At 40.6% G+C, this 19,590-nt stretch overlaps 1 protein-coding gene across 4 annotated transcripts in view; it reads left to right on the top strand.

Annotated features, from left to right (window-relative positions):
- Positions 1-19,590, top strand: part of B3GNTL1 (UDP-GlcNAc:betaGal beta-1,3-N-acetylglucosaminyltransferase like 1) — a gene marked incomplete at its 5' end in the record, with an annotated part of 167,449 nt that overhangs the window by 91,402 nt on the left and 56,457 nt on the right. The gene's annotated exons all lie outside the window — the stretch shown is intronic.

Genomic DNA, 19,590 nt, shown 5'->3' with positions numbered 1-19,590 from the left:
TGGAATGTAGAATATCTGGTATAATCTAATAGTAATGCCCAGCCTGTAGAGCACGATATTGAGGCTAAACCTGGGGGGTGGGGCAGTGCCTATGTATGCAGGTTTCCGTAAATATTTATAAATTACCCATGGGCTGGTGTTTACTTTTAACAATGTGATATTTCATGAAAATAAGTTATTGAATACAGTGGTACCTCGGGTTACATATGCTTCAGGTTACATACGCTTCAGGTTACAGACTCCGCTAACCCAGAAATAGTTCTTCAGGTTAAGAACTTTGCTTCAGGATGAGAACAGAAATTGGGCTCCGGCAGCGTGGCAGCAGCAGGAGGCCCCATTAGCTAAAGTGGTGCTTCAGGTTAAGAACAGTTTCAGGTTAAGAACGGACCTCTGGAACGAATTAAGTACTTAACCTGAGGTACCACTGTAATTGGCTCCATTCTTCAGACTGAGCACCATAATTATCTTCATTCTTGATTCTGTACAAGTTGGATTTATATCTGTAACTTTTAAGAAGATTAAACCTCTTGCCTTACCTATACAACCTGCTGCTTACCTCTGTAGACAAAAACCTTTGGAGGGCACCAGGTTGGGGAAGGCTGCCCTAGCACCAAGATAATGCCCTCAAGTGTGTTCTAGGCCCCAGAGGTTCATGAATATATCAAGCATTTTTTAAATATCTCATGTTTCTTTTGAACAAATTACATTTATTTTTTAAAAAATATGTGTTTATAATCTCCGGGAAATTAGAGGTTTTCTCGGGGAAGGAAATAGAACTCCCCAACCACAAACATGTAGATGAGAAGCGGAGGCCAAGGACCTCATGCCACCAGTTAAAAATTATTAGGTTTTAATATTTTGATGTTTTAAATATAGTTAAAACTGCTTTGAGCATTGGAAAAGTAGATGGCTTAAATAAAGGCCATGTCTACTTAAAAAAGGATAGTTTCACCCTTCATCTTCTAATCCTTCCAGATACAGCATACAGTGGTACCTTGGTTTAAGTACTTAATTTGTTCTGGAGGTCCGTTCTTAACCTGAAACTGTTCTTAACCTGAAGCACCACTTTAGCTAATGGGGCCTCCTGCTGCTGCTGCACCGCCGGAGCACGATTTCTGTTCTCATCCTGAAGCAAAGTTCTTAATCCGAGGTATTATTTCTGGGTTAGCGGAGTCTGTAACCTGAAGCGTATGTAACCCTAGGTACCACTTCTTACCTTTGCTTTGGTGTGTAACTTTTAACCTGCCCCATACATTCCCCTTTGCTGTGTATACCTTATACACGAGCTTTCACTGACTTTGATTTCAAGAGCGATCCACAGTTAGCTGGCTCATTCTTAACTGCATCGAGCCTTTTTGCCATCCATTTATTAGAGCAACAGAAACAACAAATTTGTATTTAAAGCATTGCAGGAGCAGAAAGGTTACTAGCATACACATGAGTTCAAGGGGTGTGTGAGAGAGATATATGGAGAGAGCTAGCACAGCAAGTTCTCAATTTCTTAAAACGGACGTTTCTGGTCATTTAGTGGAATAAACAATGACTACATAATATACTGCTCATTTCATTGTGGCCTTTAAAGAACTTCTAATTATTTTCAGCGGCAGGCTGGAAGCTTTTACAACACTGCAATTGTGGTAATCTGCAAATAGAAAACTGTTGCTGAACTTGGTGTTTTCATTCCAGGAGCCTGCTAGTTGACATCCTTCCTCCAACCTTTCCTGGCACATCAACAATGGTTGAAGGCTTTGAGCAGGCTGTGCTTCACCGAAATCATTTGCGTCATTTTGTACAGGGCTTTGGGGTAAAGTGTGGTAAAGTAAAGTGTGTCATGAAGGGCCCGTAGGTTAGTGGCTGAGCACATAATTTGTATTTTCTCAAGTTGTATATCTCTGTCTGACAGCTTGGAAAACTACTGCCATTCAGAGTAGACAGCACCAGGCTTGATGGACCAGACGCGGGTTGCGCTGTGGGTTAAACCACAGAGCCTGGGACTTGCTGATCAGAAGGTTGGCGGTTCAAATCCCCACGACGAGGTGAGCTCCTGTTGTTCAGTTCCTGCTCCTGCCAACCTAGCAGTTTGAAAGCACGTCAAAGTGCAAGTAGATAAATAGGTACCGCTCCGGCGGGAAGGTAAACGGCATTTCCGTGCGCTGCTCTGGTTTGCCAGAAGCGGCTTAGTCATGCTGGCCACATGACCCAGAAGCTGTATGCCGGCTCCCTTGGCCAATAAAGCGAGATGAGCGCTGCAACCCCTGAGTCAGCCATGACTGGACCTAATAGTCAGGGGTCCCTTTATCTTTAAAGCAGCTTTTGGCATTCATGCTCCTGCCTCCGCACTATGTTGCTTAACCAGAAATGATTTAACAGTTCTAGATCAATGCAATTTCATCACCCGCTCCTAAGGTTATCTCCCTTTCCTCCCAGCATTCTGCATTCAGAATTATTGGAGTACATATGGTTTCAGTTGGGTAAGTTCAGCGTAGTTTAAAGAGGAAATAGCTGAGCCTGCAGTAGTAAGTGTAGGATTGAATTAGAAGCACCAGGGGTTTTGCCAGCTTTCTATTGATAAACGCCTTGCTAGGCTCCCCCCCCCCCTTTATCCTTCCGTTCTCTGTCAGGATATTAAGAGCAGAGAATGTTTTCAGCATGCCTATTTGATCGATGTCACATAATTCCAAGTCAGTGATGGGGACTACTAAAGGCATATAGGATTGAAAGCAGGAACAAACACTGCTAGTGACTTTAAGATGCAGTGTCTGTTTCTTTCTTCTTCTTCTCTCTCTCTCTTCCTGTAGTAGATGTTATCTTCAGGCTATTAGCGCTGGGAGGATTTCTTTTTTGGTGGACCTAGTAAACAAAACAGAATTTTCCAGCCGTGCTTCTGAGCAAACAATAGTGAATGAAGCTGCAAAGCTAATCCTGGGAGAGTAAACCCACGGAAGGTTATTAAAGAGGTTGACACTGGGGAATGTTGATGGGCTTTTTACTCCTCTCGGCTCTGGCTTTTCTTCGACCATGGCAAACTAATGGACACTTTATATTTATTTCCGCTTCATTCAGACTTGTAAAGCTTCACCTCTTGCCCTGCTGCAGAACAAGTTGCTGTAACAGATCAGAGTGTTCTTGGCACAAGCAATGCCCTCTCCCCACTGACAAAAAATCCCTTTGTTGAAATGCTTGGTTTCTTCCCATAGCTTTGCGGGGGGGGGGAGGTTTCGTGGTGATATTTAATATATATATTTCAGTAAAGCTGGTTTTAAACATAAAATGAAAGTAGTTACTAGTGATATTCAAGCAGGAAGACTTTGCATATAGCCCCTGTATTTGGCAGGCTGAGTGTGTGTGTGTGTGTGTGTGTGTGTGTGTGTGTGTGTGTGTGTTGTGTTAGAATCCTTGTTTTATGTTGTTAGGTAGCAGGCAGCTTTAACGTTTGAAAGGGCTTTCTATTTTTAGTACTTTGGCTCTTTGTTGTTGAGAGCTATTTTAAAATAATCATTAGAATGGCGCAACTTTCCTTCCCCGTTGTATCCTTGCACCTGTTACGTAGACAGAAGGAAGAAGCTGAAGGGGGGAAAAGTGCTTCCGGTCCCCCCCCCAAAAGAATTAATGCAGTTAATAGTTAAAGAACAAATGAGACATGCTGAATAATAGTAGTAATAAGAAGAAGAAGAAGAAGAAGAAGAAGAAGAAGAAGAAGAAGAAGAAGAAGAAGTAGTAGTAGTAGTTTATTTATTATGTACCTCACCCATCTGACTGGGTTGCCTCAGCCACTCTGGGCAACTTCTAACATCCATAAAAACACAGTAAAACATTAAACATAATGATAATTTTATAATAATAATAGCAGCAAACCAGTACCCAGTTTAGTAGAGGTCTATGAATGTGTTATCATGTGGTGTTTCAACAAACCATTTCACAGTAATGGGGAAAACAGGAAATAGTGCGTTGATTGGTATGGGATGTGTTTCTGTTTTGTACCACTGGCTGCTATGTTTCTTATTTTTACTGCTTTTATTAGTTCAGCTTAGTTGATTTTTTGTTAGGGTATGTGAGTGCTTACATTATTTTGTTGAATTGAAATGAAACTGTGGTCAAGATGCATTAGAATATTGATTTAGGTATGCAGATACATTAGTAGTAACTGGAGGCAATGAGACATGAATATCCTGTTAAATGAAGAATGACATAATATTCCGAAAGTACACACACCAAGTAACTTATCAAGTAACCCTAGCATTAAATAACTAATCCAATATGAGAACGTTAATTTCTTAATGGGTGGCAATTCAAGTATCATGCAAACCATGGTTAACATTGCTTTGATGTGATAACTGAATGCAAAGGTGGATCTAGGGGAGCGTGACTGGTTTAGTTGCACTGGGCACATTGCTTCTGAGGTGCTGCAATGATGAAGTCCAGTGGAAGGCAGGGTTGCCAGATTTTGGTGTTGCACAGGTCACTACTGAAATCTGAGATGCGAAGGGCTGCCACTGTTGAATGGATAGCATCATGGTTTCCAACTGGCCTGCAAACTAGAATCATAAGCCAGGGTTTGAAGGAGGTTGGCAAACCATGCTTTGTGCTAATGATGTAGTTGGACATAATGTCTGATTTGACAACCCACAGTTAAAGCTTCTGTACGGCGGCACCTACCACTAGATACAAGAATGGTGAACTAATGGAAAATGAAAACAAAGAAAGTAGCTTGAAGTTGCGGTTGGACATCTAAACCATGTTTTGGGTGTGTGTAAAGTCTGAATTGATCCTAAGCCAGATTGTCTCCCATGGCAGATTGCAAATTTTGCTTTATTTCCATGACCCAAAAGGCTTGACATCCAGTTATTGCCGTTCTAATGATGTTTGCATTTGTGTATAATTTCTGTCAAGTTGTAAAAGTTTATGGTTAGAGACCTCTTTTCCTTCCTATAGTTTGTTAAACTGTTCTTTATATGATTTATTCTAAAAGCACTAGTTTGTGCATGCTTTGGGAGGGTATATAATAGAAATATTAATGTGTGGTTTCTAATTTTTACAATCTAGCATAGTGTCAAAACCACCAGTAGCTTAAGGAAAAGCACATGTCTGTACACTCAAAATAAGACCATGGATAACGTGACTATGGAAACTAATGGTTAAGAGATACAGAATTACAGGCATTGGCCTTCATAGAAAAGGAGGCTGAACAGGAACCCTTTAAGGTGCTCTAAAGATGCTATTTTGATTGTTACCCAATTTGATCTAAAAGTGACACAAAGTGGAATATAAATTCCTTTCTGAAGACCCAAGAAGCTGAAGTCACTGGGCGTGTTCAGATGTAACAACCACCCGTTGTTTAGCACGATATGAACCACCTTGGCGTTGCACATTTGCTTCTCTTCGCTTGTATGCTGCTATCCCTTCTCTACCTCCCCCCCCCCGGCTTTTGGGAAACCTTTAGTTTGCTCCTGTACTTGCCCTTCAAACTAGGGATGGAAGTTTTGTTTGCAGGAGAAGCACAACCCATAGTCCCAGGGGAGAGAAGGAGCAGGCAGCATACAATTTTGAAGGTCCTTTCAAGGGTTGTTCCTTTTATTGAAGCTAGCCTACTAAAAATGTCACTCCCTGCTTAAGATATCTTGAATAAATTTGCTTTTTGGAAGATAGATTCAGTAGAAAGTCCATCCACCCAACATTAATGATTTGAATTTTCCAGTTCATGATGTCCCCAGTGAATCCCTTAATCAGTGTAATACTACATAAAAAAGCACTATCATTTCTCCAGACTTATATTTATAAGAACATTTTGTATGTTCTTTAAATAAATGAGATTGAACATAGTTGGGAGTTGTTACAGGAAGACTGGATGCCAGAAAAATCAACGGTGCTGTTAATTTCAGAGAACATCTATTTCGTGCTAATTGAAATATTCTGGCAGGAGCTTTCCAACCTATCATTAAAAAAAGTTCTTCAAAAATGTCATGTTTATATAAAGAAGTGTTTTAGAGAAGAGAGCTACTTAGCTTTACCAATTAGTCTGGAAGACTGTGTTAAAGGCACAGGCACTGAGAGATATTAGCAAGTCGAATCCTGAAATATGTAGCTTTAAAATATGTAAGCCACATTCAGCTAATTAATAGGGCTGGACTCTCCTTTTTACAAAGTCACTCACTATAATGACATTGATAGAGCTGAAACAATAAATAAAAAATAAAGTGCTATGTTGAAGACAGATGAGTTCCTCGTCACATACCCACACACCTCTAAAAGGCAAGGCATCAAATACCAGAAACCATTTTTGAAACGGGCTAAGGACTTTCTAGATGATTATATTGCTTTCTTATGCTGTGGCTACCAGATATTTTTAGCAACATGCAAATAACATTGTCCATAGGAAATGCCTCCTTTGCAGGGTCAGGAGAGACCGCAGTTCCATAGCATCCAGTGTGCTAAACTGAATGAGTGAGAACTTGGTCTTGTTAATCAAGTCACTTCAATTGTAAACCCTGTATAGAATATGTCTTGTATGAATTCACCAATGCTTCACAAGATTAGTGAACTGCAGCACAATTTTCCCCCTTCCAAGCACAGCGCCATGGGATAGGCAAACCTGTGGTCCCACTAAGATGGCAGCCAGTAATCCAAGGAGTAGCCAGTTGTGGCCCTGTGCTCAACCAGTTTGAGGTCTTTTGTTTTGATTATAGTCAAGTGGCCGATAAATTTTATGAAAGAAACAAAAGCAAACAGCAGCATAGCCAAAAACACAATATCTACAAAAACAGTGAAGTTTGAACACTTCCACTGCTTGGCAATTCCAAGTCCTATTTTAGTAACAGTGCCCCCACATAGACAATTATCTGAGCACTCCATGCAACAAATTTCTATTGGTTGTACAGTTGTAGGAAACCAGTTATGCTCTACCACCCACAATACAATTTCCATGTCACAAAGGAAGAGGCTTGTGCTCCCAGCATATTGCGGAAAGTGTGTAAGATGGAAGTCCTGAAGAAATGAGGGAGCTGAGCACAATGGCATTTTCTGCTTGGGAGAAACTAAAAATCATGCTCTTCCAAATAATCAGCTAGTTGTGGAAGAAAGCTTGTGGTCTGACATAATCAAGGATTTTTGCAAAGTTTCAAGGAGGCCAATAGCAATGCTGTACTTTGGGGGCAAGACAAAAACAGTGCCTTATTCTTGACAAATAAAGTGGACTTTAACCACGCAGGGAAATGCTGGCTTTGTTGGCTGTATTTTGCTTAAGAATAACATAGTGGAGGTGGCACTTTTCCAGGATTTTGTGGTGTCGTCTGGAATTCTGAGCTAAGGAAGAGAGGTTTTGAATTCCATTATATTTTTTTTCTTGTGCTTCACATTAGTCATTTGCCATGAATAACACCGAGGGCCAATTTTGACCATATACTATATATTTCATGGTACCAGTTGGAAATACACATTTGAAATCCCGTCAGCAGAAAAACAGTGAAGGTGGAAATTAAAGTGGGGGAAAGTTAGGCATGTGTCTATTTCTCTGCAGATCCTCCATTCCCAGTCACTTTCTCTTGGTATCTTTGGATGCGTTGCTCGTTAGCAACTAGCATAGTTCTGTCCACAGAAGGAGTTGATAAATCTTTCTCTCTATGGTAACTGAATATGGTAAGAGATGTAATTTGCTTCAGTTGAAGGAAATTCAACTAAATGTCATGAGAAAGGTACAAGGCCAACAATAGAACTAATAGTGCTGTCATTCAGAATTCGTAATGATTCTCATTTTCAGAGGGGATTGCTGTAGGTTCCTCATAGACAAAAACTTCTGAAAACGTATCAACTAACAATATCAGACAATTTAAGTTGTTTTGGTTGGACTTTCTTTAGTATAATGAGTTGGGCCAGAAGGTGATTTAAGACTCCTTTCTAGTCCTGTAATTGAATAAATAGCCAAGATTTGTTTTTGGCTTATAAGTATACACCACCATTTTCTTAAGAAGTTTCCATCAACTTTCTTGATTCCCCAGGCTCTGACTCAAGTTAAACATTTTTTCTCGTGACCTTGGAGTCTTCTTTTCATGCATCAAGGTGTCATATAAATATTTTAAATAGGAAGGGTACAGTACACACTTACTGGGAATAAATGCAGTTGAAAATGCATAGCTCTCTTTTTTTAAAAGCTACATTTTAATTTGCACATTTAACAAAGAAAAGGGGGGGAATGATTAAAGAAAGTAAAAGAAGAAAAAGAAATAATATATGAATAATACTAACCAGTTCACATTATGGATACAGTAACTATCAATGCATGCATTTTAAGTTATATATATATGAATTAATAACAGCTGTCTAGTTGTCCAACTAGGTATCCACATGAAATTAACGTATAGATGAAATATTTTCAAATGTAGTCAAAGCAGAGAGGGTCTCAGACCATTTTGTGATAGATGGTGGGCATTTATCCTTTCAGGCTCTTAGCAACCATAAAGGCTTTACAAAATCCACTTTGATTATCCTGCCCTTAATCGCTATAGTACAGGAATCTAATTTAAATCTGTATGAACATGTGCAAATATTAGGGATTTCGCTGATACAAAACTGAAGCATGTAACTACTAGACAAGTCCTTATTATGTGCCTCAATGAGGCATTCCCAGCATTACCATGCCAACATCTTACTTGTATTAGGCAGTACCTTCCTAGGCAAATGCTGTGGAGTCCAATATATTCTAAATATTATTACCGTATTTTTCGCCCTATAGGATGCACTTTTCCCCCTCCAAATATGAAGGGGAAATCTGGGTTCTTCCTATGGGGCGAATGCAGGCTTTCGCTGAAGCTTGGAGAGCGAGAGGGGTCAGTGCGCACCGACCCCTCTCGCTCTCCATGCTTCAGGAACACTCCCTGCGGAGTTCCCGCAGGGCTGTCTAGGCTGCGGATAGCAGCCTGCTTCCTTGAGCGTCGGGTGTCCTGAAAGCAGAGCGCCCGGCGCTTCGAGAACACATCCGCAGCCTAGGCAGCCCTGCGGGAGGTCCCGCAGGGCTCCCTACGCTGCGGATAGCAGCCTGCCACCCGGCGCGAGGGGCGCCCTGAAGCAGAGCGCCCCGCCCGCCGGACAAACATCCGCAGCGTGTTGGAGCCCTGCAGGAGTTCCCCGCAGGGCTCCCTACGCTGCGGATAGCAGCCTGCCACCCGGCGCAAAGGGCGCCCTGAAGCAGAGCGCCCCGTCCGCCGGACAGACATCGGCCAGCCCCACAAGCTCGGGGGACAGCAAGGAGGCGCAGCGCCGCCATCCCACTGTTCCTCGACCTGGTTCGGGTTCCCCGACCTGGTTGTGGGGGGGAAATAAAGGGGGGGAAATCCTCTATTTCCCCCCCAAAAAACTAGGTGCGTCCTATGGGACGGAGCGTCCTATGGGACGAAAAATACGGTAATTTTTGTGACTGATTCTCAATTACAAGTCTAAGGAAACATTCTGTATAGATTCTAAAGCAGTTTTCCATTGTTAAGGCTCTAATTCGTTATTCCACACCTATCTGAGTTCATGAAAATTTACCTAATGATATCCATTTATAAGCAGTGCTAAGTTTATAAGCAGTTATAAGTTTAGCATTTTGTAAGGATTCAACAGTTTAAAAGATGCTGAAGTGTTGAAAGGAGAATGGGCCAGAAACAGACACCAACAGATGTTGTAATTGAAGATACTGCCATTCTGCTCTCATTGAAATCGATATTTACACTGTAAAATTGGAAATGACAAAAAATTATCCATCTGAACCTATCAGCTCATCTAAAATATATATGTCCCGCATTCAGCTCATTGCTTCCACATAAAGGTTGCCTCTTGCTTTCAATTCTGGATTACCCCATAATTTGTGAGCTTATGGGTCAGTTTGTAAGTGACAACCCAGTTTACAGCAGCCTTTTCTCAGGTTAAAAATAAAGTGGAGAATTAACCCCAATAAACCCCCTAAATATTCTTAATAATAATGCTAAATTAATATTTTGAAAACATGCTTGGGTAATATATAGTGAAATACTATAGGTATGTATATTATTTGTGGCAGAATATTCATCTTAACTGAATTAACCTTACCCCAAATACTAAATTTAAGTGATGCCCGCCTTTCCAGGTCATTGGAAACCTCCTTTATCAGCATGTTCAAATTCATTTTAACCATTTGAGACATATCTCTTGGAACCAAAATTCTATTAATATAAATATTAATAAACCATCCACAAATAAAACTCAATTCTACTAGTTCATGAATAAAACCATAAATTTCCCTATAATGTCTAATTGTACATGCCATTGCTTGCATTTGTTTTTTATTGGTGGAGGGTCTGCATGGGTTTTCCCCCTTTAAAACAGAAAGAGTACCTGCATGGTTTGGATCCACCGAGTGTGTTAACACATACAACTGGTGTTGTGGGAACTATAGTGACAGTCGTAAAGACTTCTGGGAGGTATTTCCTAGAGGCTAGCCAGAAGTGAGATACGACCTAAAATGTGCACATGAGCATTACTCCAGAAGTTACACTTAATCTTGTTTACTTTTTTAATCCAGTACTCTGTTAGACCAATTGAAACAGCTTGAGCTGTTTTGTACTAGGTGTGATAGTTTTTGAGAACAGTGTGCCTCTATGTTATAGAACTCAGCTCAAGCAAAATCTTGTTGTTTATTCCCATGAAGATTTTTTCCTCTAGGGAATAATAAACCTCTGTTAGAATTTACTGAATCTGTATATTTTATGAGCACAGTTCCTAGGATTGTTACGTTATGGGCTCCATAAAAGGAGAGTTACTGTATATTGTTATACAGCTTTGCAGTCTCCAAAGCCGCTTAATGCTTCACATGTGATGTAATAAATATGTGTATGTCTGCAAATAACAGGATTTGTTTTGGGGGAAATGGAAAACAGGCAAGTATCTAATCATGTGTGGACAGTAAATTTATTATCAACCAGTTATTTGTCTTCACTCATTTTTTTATTGTTTTGTTGGGATGTAAACCAAAGGATTGCTCTTTTTTTATTCCCTGTGGAAAGTTGCAGCTCAACTCAAGAACCAGCTTATTTCTTCAAAAGAGAGAAAATAAGAACCAACAGTTTCAATATATTAATTTACTATACACTGTTAAATGCCAAATTCAGTGCAGAACTAATCAAGGCAAGCTATGCCTGCAGGCTTACAATCTAAATGAAACATAAAACATGATGAGAAAGAAAAGGTGATGGAGAGGCTAAGGGAGACAACACAGGTACAAAAAGCCAAGACAAATGGACACATTTTTAAAGTCTGGCAATATTGGGGGGCAGCGAATCCCAGCACTATATTGTTGGGAAAGGCCTGTAAAGGAGAGTTAGAACTGGATATCCCGGGTTAAAGAAATGACTTGTCCCTGAGGACTGAAGCATGCAATATGTTTTATAGTAGAACTACGGAAGAAAGATAAAGAAAATACTAAAGTAAACACTGGTAGCTTATAATGAATTTGATAGGGCAGGAGAAAGTGAGGAAAACAGATAAAAGACAGAGAAGATCAAACTGGTGCCACTGGTAAGTGAAAGTAGGTGGGGGAAAAGGCCAAGAGGATCGCGGTGATCAAGATGGGACAGCCTTTTCTTAGCACACAGAGGCATCTGCATTCATTACCCAAGTTGGTTTTAATAGGCATGACCTACAAGAGCCATTTGTGTGTGCAAACCTTGTGGAACTGGAAGCAGAATTAAGCAAGAGGCTAGAACAGTGCGTTTTGCACAGGAACTGTTCTCCATAGATTCTTTTCTACCTACCCTTACAAGTTGTTTATAACTTTCCCAACAATTTTTTGTATATTGAAGTCGCTTGAATAAATATATAGCACTTTGAATTTACCCTTCTCCCCCTTTAAGATTGCTATTGGGCTTTCTTTTTTCAACTTTTTTTCATATTCTTGTATTCAAGAATATTAATTTTGCTTCTGATATATTTTCTATATGTGATAAACATGTGATAAACATCTACCCAGAATCATCATCATTATTTTATTTGTATGCCGCCTTTCCACAGTTAAAACAATGCTCAAGGCGGCTTAAAATATGAACTCTTAATATGAACAATGAACTCTTAAGTGAAAATTCAGCCAAATGCTGCTGTAGTTAGAAACACTATATTGACTATATTTTAAAAGAAGTTATTATATCCGCAAAGTGAAGGGGTCAGGCTTGGACATCATTATTTGTGAAGCTTCAATGTCAGCCACTTTTAGCCTCCAGAAATTCATGCTTCCTAGCATAAATGCGTGGCGTCCTCTGTTTCTTGAAATATTATTTTTCCTACAGTTTTCGTCCTGGTTCTGGCAATAAACATGTGGTCTCAATTTTCCCAGCTGTTACTTCAAAACAAAACAAATCCTTACATTATTGTTCATTCCAAAATGTTTGAATGGGCCAAATCATGGTGTCATTATGATTTCTAAACACACAGGTAGCATGGGGTGGTTGGGTTTTGTCTCTATAGTTAATAAATATAAATAACTTAGCGATCAGATGAACACCCCACTCCAAAACGTTATTCAGAGCTGAATTGGAGCAGATATTAGAGAATCAAGGAATGAATAACGTGTGCTGTTTTTTGTTACTCTGAGAACTTTTACCTACAGAGATGTAAATGTGGCATTAAATTTAAATGTTTTATTGTGAATAATGTGCTCTTTAAAACTGTATCTGTCGTACGCGACTGCACAAATGCCAATCAACCTCTCTTTTTTAGAAGAGAGATTTTGTGGTACCTGTTTAGTTTTCATTGTGGTACCTTAAAAGGGAGGAGACTGGTGGAATTGGTTGATTTTAAATGTTTGTGTTGTTTTTATAAGTGGAACTGTTTTCAATTGTTTTAACACTTGTTTTATTGTTGTAACATTTATTTGTTTTATAATTGTATTTTTAATTTTTTAATAATAATAATAATAATAATATAATAATAAATAATAATAATAATAATAATAATAATAATAATAATAATAATAATAATAATAATATTTATACCCCACCCATCTGGCTGGGTTTTCCCAGCCACTCTGGGCGGCAAAACACTAAAATACAATAAACTGCATATATAAACTGCATATATGACAAAATGGCTTTTAAATTGTTTAGAACTAGAAAATGAACGATAAAATTCATGTATAATGAACAGGTGCAATAACAATTCCATCAGATCATTAAAATATCCTTAATACAATAAGACCAGTTAAAAAGCATAACAACTCCTTAAAGGGAGTGAAAGGCGGGATATCAAATCCAAACTCTTCTTCTTCTTCTTTCAAACAACTAACACAATGAAAAAAAGATAAAACAAGTTTTGGCTGGCACCTAAAAATGTGTAATGATAGCACCAGGTGAGTTTTCCTAGGGAGAGCATTTTATGAGCTGGAAGCCACCACTGAAAAGGCCCGTACTCATTTTGCCACCCTCCAGACCTCCTGTGGGTTATGTGTGACAGGATTGACTAACAGCTTGGTTTGGATGCATTGTTATAAAAGCATTTAAGGTTACAGAAAGGTTGTTTGGACATGCCATTCTTTTAATGTCAATTAGCTGCAAGTCTAAATTATCACCATCCTATAACATCATTAGAAAGGTAGTAAACAATGCAGAGCACAGGTAGCTTTTATTATGTACAAATTGTGGTGTTTTGAAATAGTCTGGTTGAGAATAGAGAAATGGAGCTTAAGATCTATTATCTGAATGATAGTGCCTTTGAAATGTCCTGAAGCTCTGGCCTCCCTGTGGGCTAGGAGTGTATAATAAATGAAAAACTGACCAGGCATTTCAGATAATCTTAGTGAAAAGGCGCTGTTTTACAGATTGCTGCTACCTATAAAACCATAATGGCTTTAGGCAATGTTCCTAGTCTCGGTGGAGATTTTTGAAATTCTTTCTGTTTCCTTATATGGATTGGATTCCTTTATTGAGGCATAGTCAAGGGGCTTCAGTGAACTCTGAGTTCAGAGTATGTGCATATGGCTTTGATAATAATGGATTCTCTCTTCCCCTAAGCGAGATGAAGGATATTAAGAAGTCAACATGAATGGAATGGAGGATATTCCAAGAGTTTAACGCCGAGCCACACATGACAAGACAATTTATGCTACTACAGTTTGTAATTCCAAATTCTAAATAACGCTGTACTGTTTTTAACACTTGATTGGGAGCCGCCCAGAGTGGCTGGGGAAACTCAGCCAGATGGGCGGGGTATAAATAATAAATTATTATTATTATAAATAGAATTATCAATCACCACTAAGATGTCGATTATTGCATGGTTGTGTTAAATCCTATCAAAATCCATCCCATCAGTGATGTGTCAAGGTTGCTTCTGTTGCTGCTATTTTCTAGTTGCCCACCCTTTACCATTAAGTCCCAGAGCAGTTTGCAACAATTTAAAAACGCATTATTAAGAACAGTTAAAATAGAATGCAGTCAAGAGAAGAGCAGGTCTTAAAAATTCTATCTCAGGTGTCAAAGACCACAGTAAACAGGTGTGTTTTCAGTATCTGACAAAAACTACCGTATTTTTCGCCCTATAGGACGCACTTTTTCCCCTCCAAAAATGAAGGGAAAATCTGGGTGCGTCCTATGGGGCGAATGCAGGCTTTCGCTGAAGCTTGGAGAGCGAGAGGGGCTCCCTTCGCTGCAGATAGCAGCCTGCCGCCCGGCGCGATAGGCACCCTGAAGCAGAGTGCCCCTCGCGCCGGGCAGACATCCGCAGTGTGGGGAGCCCTGCAGGAGTTCCCCGCAGGGCTCCCCTCGCTGCGGATAGCAACCTGCCGCCCGGCGCGAGCGGCGCCCTGAAGCAGAGTGCCCCTCGCGCCGGGCAGACATCCGCAGGGCTCCCCATGCTGCGGATAGCAGCCTGCTGCCCGGCGGGCAGGGCGCACTGAAGCAGAGCACCCTGCGCGCCGGGCAGGCATCGGCCAGCCCCACAAGCTCGGGGGACAGCAGGGAGGCACAGCGCCATCCCGCTGTTCCTCGACCTGGTTCGGTTTCCCCGACCTGGTTTTGGGGGGAAAATAAAGGGGGGGAATTTCCTTTATTTCCCCCCCAAAAAACTAGGTGCGTCCTATGGGACGGAGCGTCCTATGGGACGAAAAATACAGTACATAATGAAAAGGCCGGGCACATCTCTCTGGGAACAAAGAGGACCTCTTCTTATCATCTTAACGCCCAAGAGCATCTATAGGGAATGAGGTTGCCTTTCAGATATTTGGGCTCTAAGTCGTTTAGGGCTTTAAACATTAATGTGAGTGAGCACCTTGAATTGGGCTCCGAAATGAACTGGCAACCAACACTATGTAGGATTAGATTCTTTGTAGGTGCCTAAGGGTTTCTGGTGAGTTTTGCAACAGATGAAGAAGAATGCGAAGTTTGTAGGACAGGCACAGGTCCAAAATCAATAAAGTCGCCCTCAAGTAGAAAAGTAGTTAGACTGATCGAAAAAAAGTATTGGGGGGGAGGGGTATTATAGGACTGGGCCTAGAATAAATTGCACCTGAACAAGGAGCATGTTTGGCTCCCTACCCACTTCCACTTAGTTTTGCCAAATTGTGTGGCTTGTGCAGGTTTGCAAAAACCTAGTGGTGTAATAGGCTTTACTGCTCCCAGGCTTTCCCAGAAATGACAATGAAAAGCGCCCAGAACTAGCAATTTACTACTTTGCTGCCAGTTCTTTCCTGTTCTGTTTTGGACAGTATGTTTGTATTTTTTCCCTCTTCAGCCGGAACTTGCTGGAACTCAGTCCTGGCACCTCAGGTGGGCTCCATTGCCATTCTAAGAGAACAAAGGCCTCGAGGTGTTCATAGTGAGTTCCAGCTCCTCTTTTTCTAGAAAAATAGCACTGTGCTTCTCTCTCTTTTTTGAGATGCTTCTCTTTTGTGGACATGTTACAGAATAACTATAGTTACTGAATAACTATAACCTGACTGCTTATAGTATTACTAATCCCAAAATCCATTTTAGGGCAGTATCTTTATTAAGCCAGCCAAAATTACTCAGGCTAGTGTGCAAGCTTCCAAATTCTCCAGAACTCTTCATCAAGCTAGATAGTAAAAATGAAAAAGGGGTGGGGTGGGAGATTGTTGGGCAAGTTAGCTGTTCCTGCATTTTCAAACAGAATAAGTATTATATGATTATACTCCATTGGTAATAGAGTGCCATTGATCCCTATATAAAGCTGGCTTGTTTGGAGACAGACCACTCACCAAACTACTTTCTGCTCACATAAGTAGCAGGTTTCCCAGCCTTGATGCCCAAGTTCATTTAAATATATATAAACACACCTGGAGATCTGAATTGGGATTGAATCTGGGATCTTCTGCATTCAAACTGCCATTGCACCTAATCCCAAAAATCTAAGTAAGTGATTACGACACTTACAACAACCCTTGAAGGTAGGTTTTATAGTCTGAGGGATAAAAGGGTTGTCAGGTCATCCAGTGAATTCATGACGTGGAACGTGGAATCATAGCTCATGCTCTTAACCCTGATGCTGCACCATGTTGTTCGCACCTGATTCTTAAGTTGCTTCTTTTACTCCTACAGTACCATGTTATGGTGTGCTGTTTTATTTTCTACTCTGTAAAGCCTTGTTCTCCTGTTCCTAGTATTAAATGCTGCTTAGTCCTCAATGCATCCTGCCAGCATATGCCACGTTGACTTAATTGGGATTTACTGAATATTTATTTTTTTAAAAAAATATAAAGCATTTATATATCATTTTTCAAGTTGTATCTAAATGGTGTAAATAAACCTCCCAAAGCGTACAATATTTGAAAAGCAATGTGGCATCAGTAAATATCAATACAATAAACAGGAGAAGATAGAGGCCTATTCTTTGTGAAGTAGGTGATCTAATTGAGGAGTCTTGGCTGCTCAAGGAGTATGCTTTGCTCTTTAGCACTGCCTGGGGAAAAAATCAAGGTAAAAGAAAGCCACGTGGTTTGGTCAAATTGAATTTGACATAGGCCAGTGGAGGCTCATTGTATGTAACTCTTGTTAAATAGAATCCCTTTCAACTATACAATTCTGTGACTCTAGGGTGTCATATGTTGAAATCTGTTCATCCAAGGATTCCACTAAATTCTTTATAATTTGATTAAAAGTAGAAACGGCACTTGTAACAATAGAGCACAAAGCATCACAAGCAAAATATTAAGATCTAGTTTCATATGAGTGTTTCCTTTTTTTTAAAAAAAAAATAAAGAATGAATTAGCCCAGTGAAACAAAAAGCAGGTGCACTTTAGTGCCTGAGTTGCTAGCTTTACTGGATGGGGAAATTCCTGCTTATAAATTCTCTTGAAACTTTGAATCTGGAAACTTTCCAAGCAGTGTAGGGGAACTTGTTAAGACGTGAAAGGTACCAGCATGCTTTTCAGAAGGTTGCAAGTGGCACGTCCCCTTTGCTCCTAGTGCCAAGCTCTTTGAATCATGCACCTTATTACTGTATTTTAGATAAATGAGTGAGTCTTACTGCTTTAGAATTGGGCTAGTGAATTGGCGTCATCATGAATGTTCTTTATTAGGATACAGCTAGACCTGATGGCAGCATGACCCACATACATAAAGTGTGGGTGGGGTGTTTTTGTTTTGGCAATTTAAAGTCCAACATGGGCAAGAGAAGAGTGCTGCCCCCTGTCTGTAGTCATCCCCCAACGCCTTCTATTTGAAAGCAGTTTTTCTCCTAATAAGTGACACACAACACCATAGCTGTCAACTTACAGATTTGAAAATAAGGGACCAGCAGCCTCGAAAATAAGGGATCAGCAGCCAAAATAAGGGATTTTAGTCAACCAGCAGCGAAACGAGAAGCAACCCGGCAAAGGGGATGCAGCAAGGAAAACCACCGCCACCTCTCCGCTGGGAAGCGCTGAGGAAAGGCGAGTCCCCAGGCAATGCGGCCGATTTGATCGGCACAAGGCATGCAAGCTCCATCCCCCAGTCGTTCTTAGACTCCTCACTGGGTGAGCAACGCAGCCAAGCAACACATCTGGAGCCTCCCTCCTCCCTGGCCGGCAGGGAGGGAGGGAGAGGAGCTGCTTCCTTTGAAACCTGGGAAATTTAAGGGACATCATCAGTAAGGGACAGCAGCGGGACACGGCGCTGGGATAAGGGACTGTCCCGCCAAATAAGGGACACTTGACAGCTATGCACAACACCAAAGGAAAAAACTGCTTGTAAACAGTGATCGGTGAGGAGTACAGCTCATCTACTCATGTAGTTCTTTGAATACCTCTGCCACTTTACGGGGATTCAGCAAAAGACCTAATTTTGCACACGGAAAACTGCAGTGCTGGCCTGTCTAGTTTGGCCCGTAAAAGGTGAAGCATAGATCACTTATAGCCACAATCTGTAGACAACCATTTTTTGTTTGTGTTACTACTAATTACTCCCCCCCCACCCAATAATACTGCAAGATAGTTTATGGAATGGAAACATCTACCTCAGTAAATGTTCACATTGGAGAGATACGGCTGCAAATGTTTGAGTGCATAGAAATGTTGTGGGAAAGGAACATTTTCTTTTTTATGTTTAATTCCTTATTTAGAGTTAGAAAAATATTTAGGAGAGGCAAGAGCAAGTGAAATACTAATGAGAAAAAATATATATTCTAAATATATTGCCTTTATGTGTATTTAGTGCTCCATTAATCCCCCCCCATGTAGTCTTGTTATTTTGTTTAAACCTTTACTGTGAAAGTTGCTCCTGCAAAAAATGCTTTTGTCCCTTCTTTAACATGGTCAGAAATATTGCAACAGCTTGAAAATGGGAACACCTCTAATAAACCCCACTCCATCTTCCCTGGTCACTCCTGCTCACAGAGCTGTACAGCTCCTGTGTCCATCACTAGGCAGTGTTTGCAGAACTTGGCAATGGGCGATATAAGTTGGGAGATCTCCAGAATTGCTAAAGAAAAGCTGATGCGAATGAAAGTGTTGGGGGAGTGCTCATCTTCCAATTTAAGTGCACAATCCAGGGATTCTGTATGCAGGCCAGTACAATGTGTCATTCTCAACAGGATTAGCATGAAGCCAGTAGACCATGGGTAGGCAAACTGAGGCCTGGGGGCCAGATCTGGCCCAATCGCCTTCTAAATCCGCCCCGTGGTCGGTCCGGGAATCAGCGTGTTTTTACATGACTAGAATGTGTCCTTTGATTTAAAATGCACCTCTGGGTTATTTGTGGGGCTTGCCTGGTGTTTTTACATGAGTAGAATGTGTGCTTTTATTTAAAATGCATCTCTGGGTTATTTGTGGGGCATAGGAATTTGTTCATCCCCCCCAAAAAAATTATAGTCGAGTCAGTTTAACTACTGAGTCGAGGATGCTCTGAAACATAGTCAGTTGGTGTTTTTCCTCTGTAACCCTAGGAAATCAACTTTCTGTGGCTGACCAAGTCACAGTTTGCTAAAAATATGACTTAAGCTTCCTTGAGGCAAGGCAGAAAATGAAGAATAAACTTATTATCCTACTGAAGAAGCCAGATCTACTCCTACGGATTAATTCACAAAGTGTTTCATAATGCAGTTTTACCAGTTCGTCTTGCTGACTGCAGAACTTGGCATAGTTTACGTGTGTACGGGTGTCT

Source organism: Podarcis erhardii (genome assembly GCF_964252035.2).
Source record: "Podarcis erhardii genome assembly, chromosome: 2".
NCBI lineage: Eukaryota > Metazoa > Chordata > Lepidosauria > Squamata > Lacertidae > Podarcis > Podarcis erhardii.
Note: the sequence above shows the minus strand (reverse complement) of the source record. Positions and strands in the feature narration are given on the sequence as shown.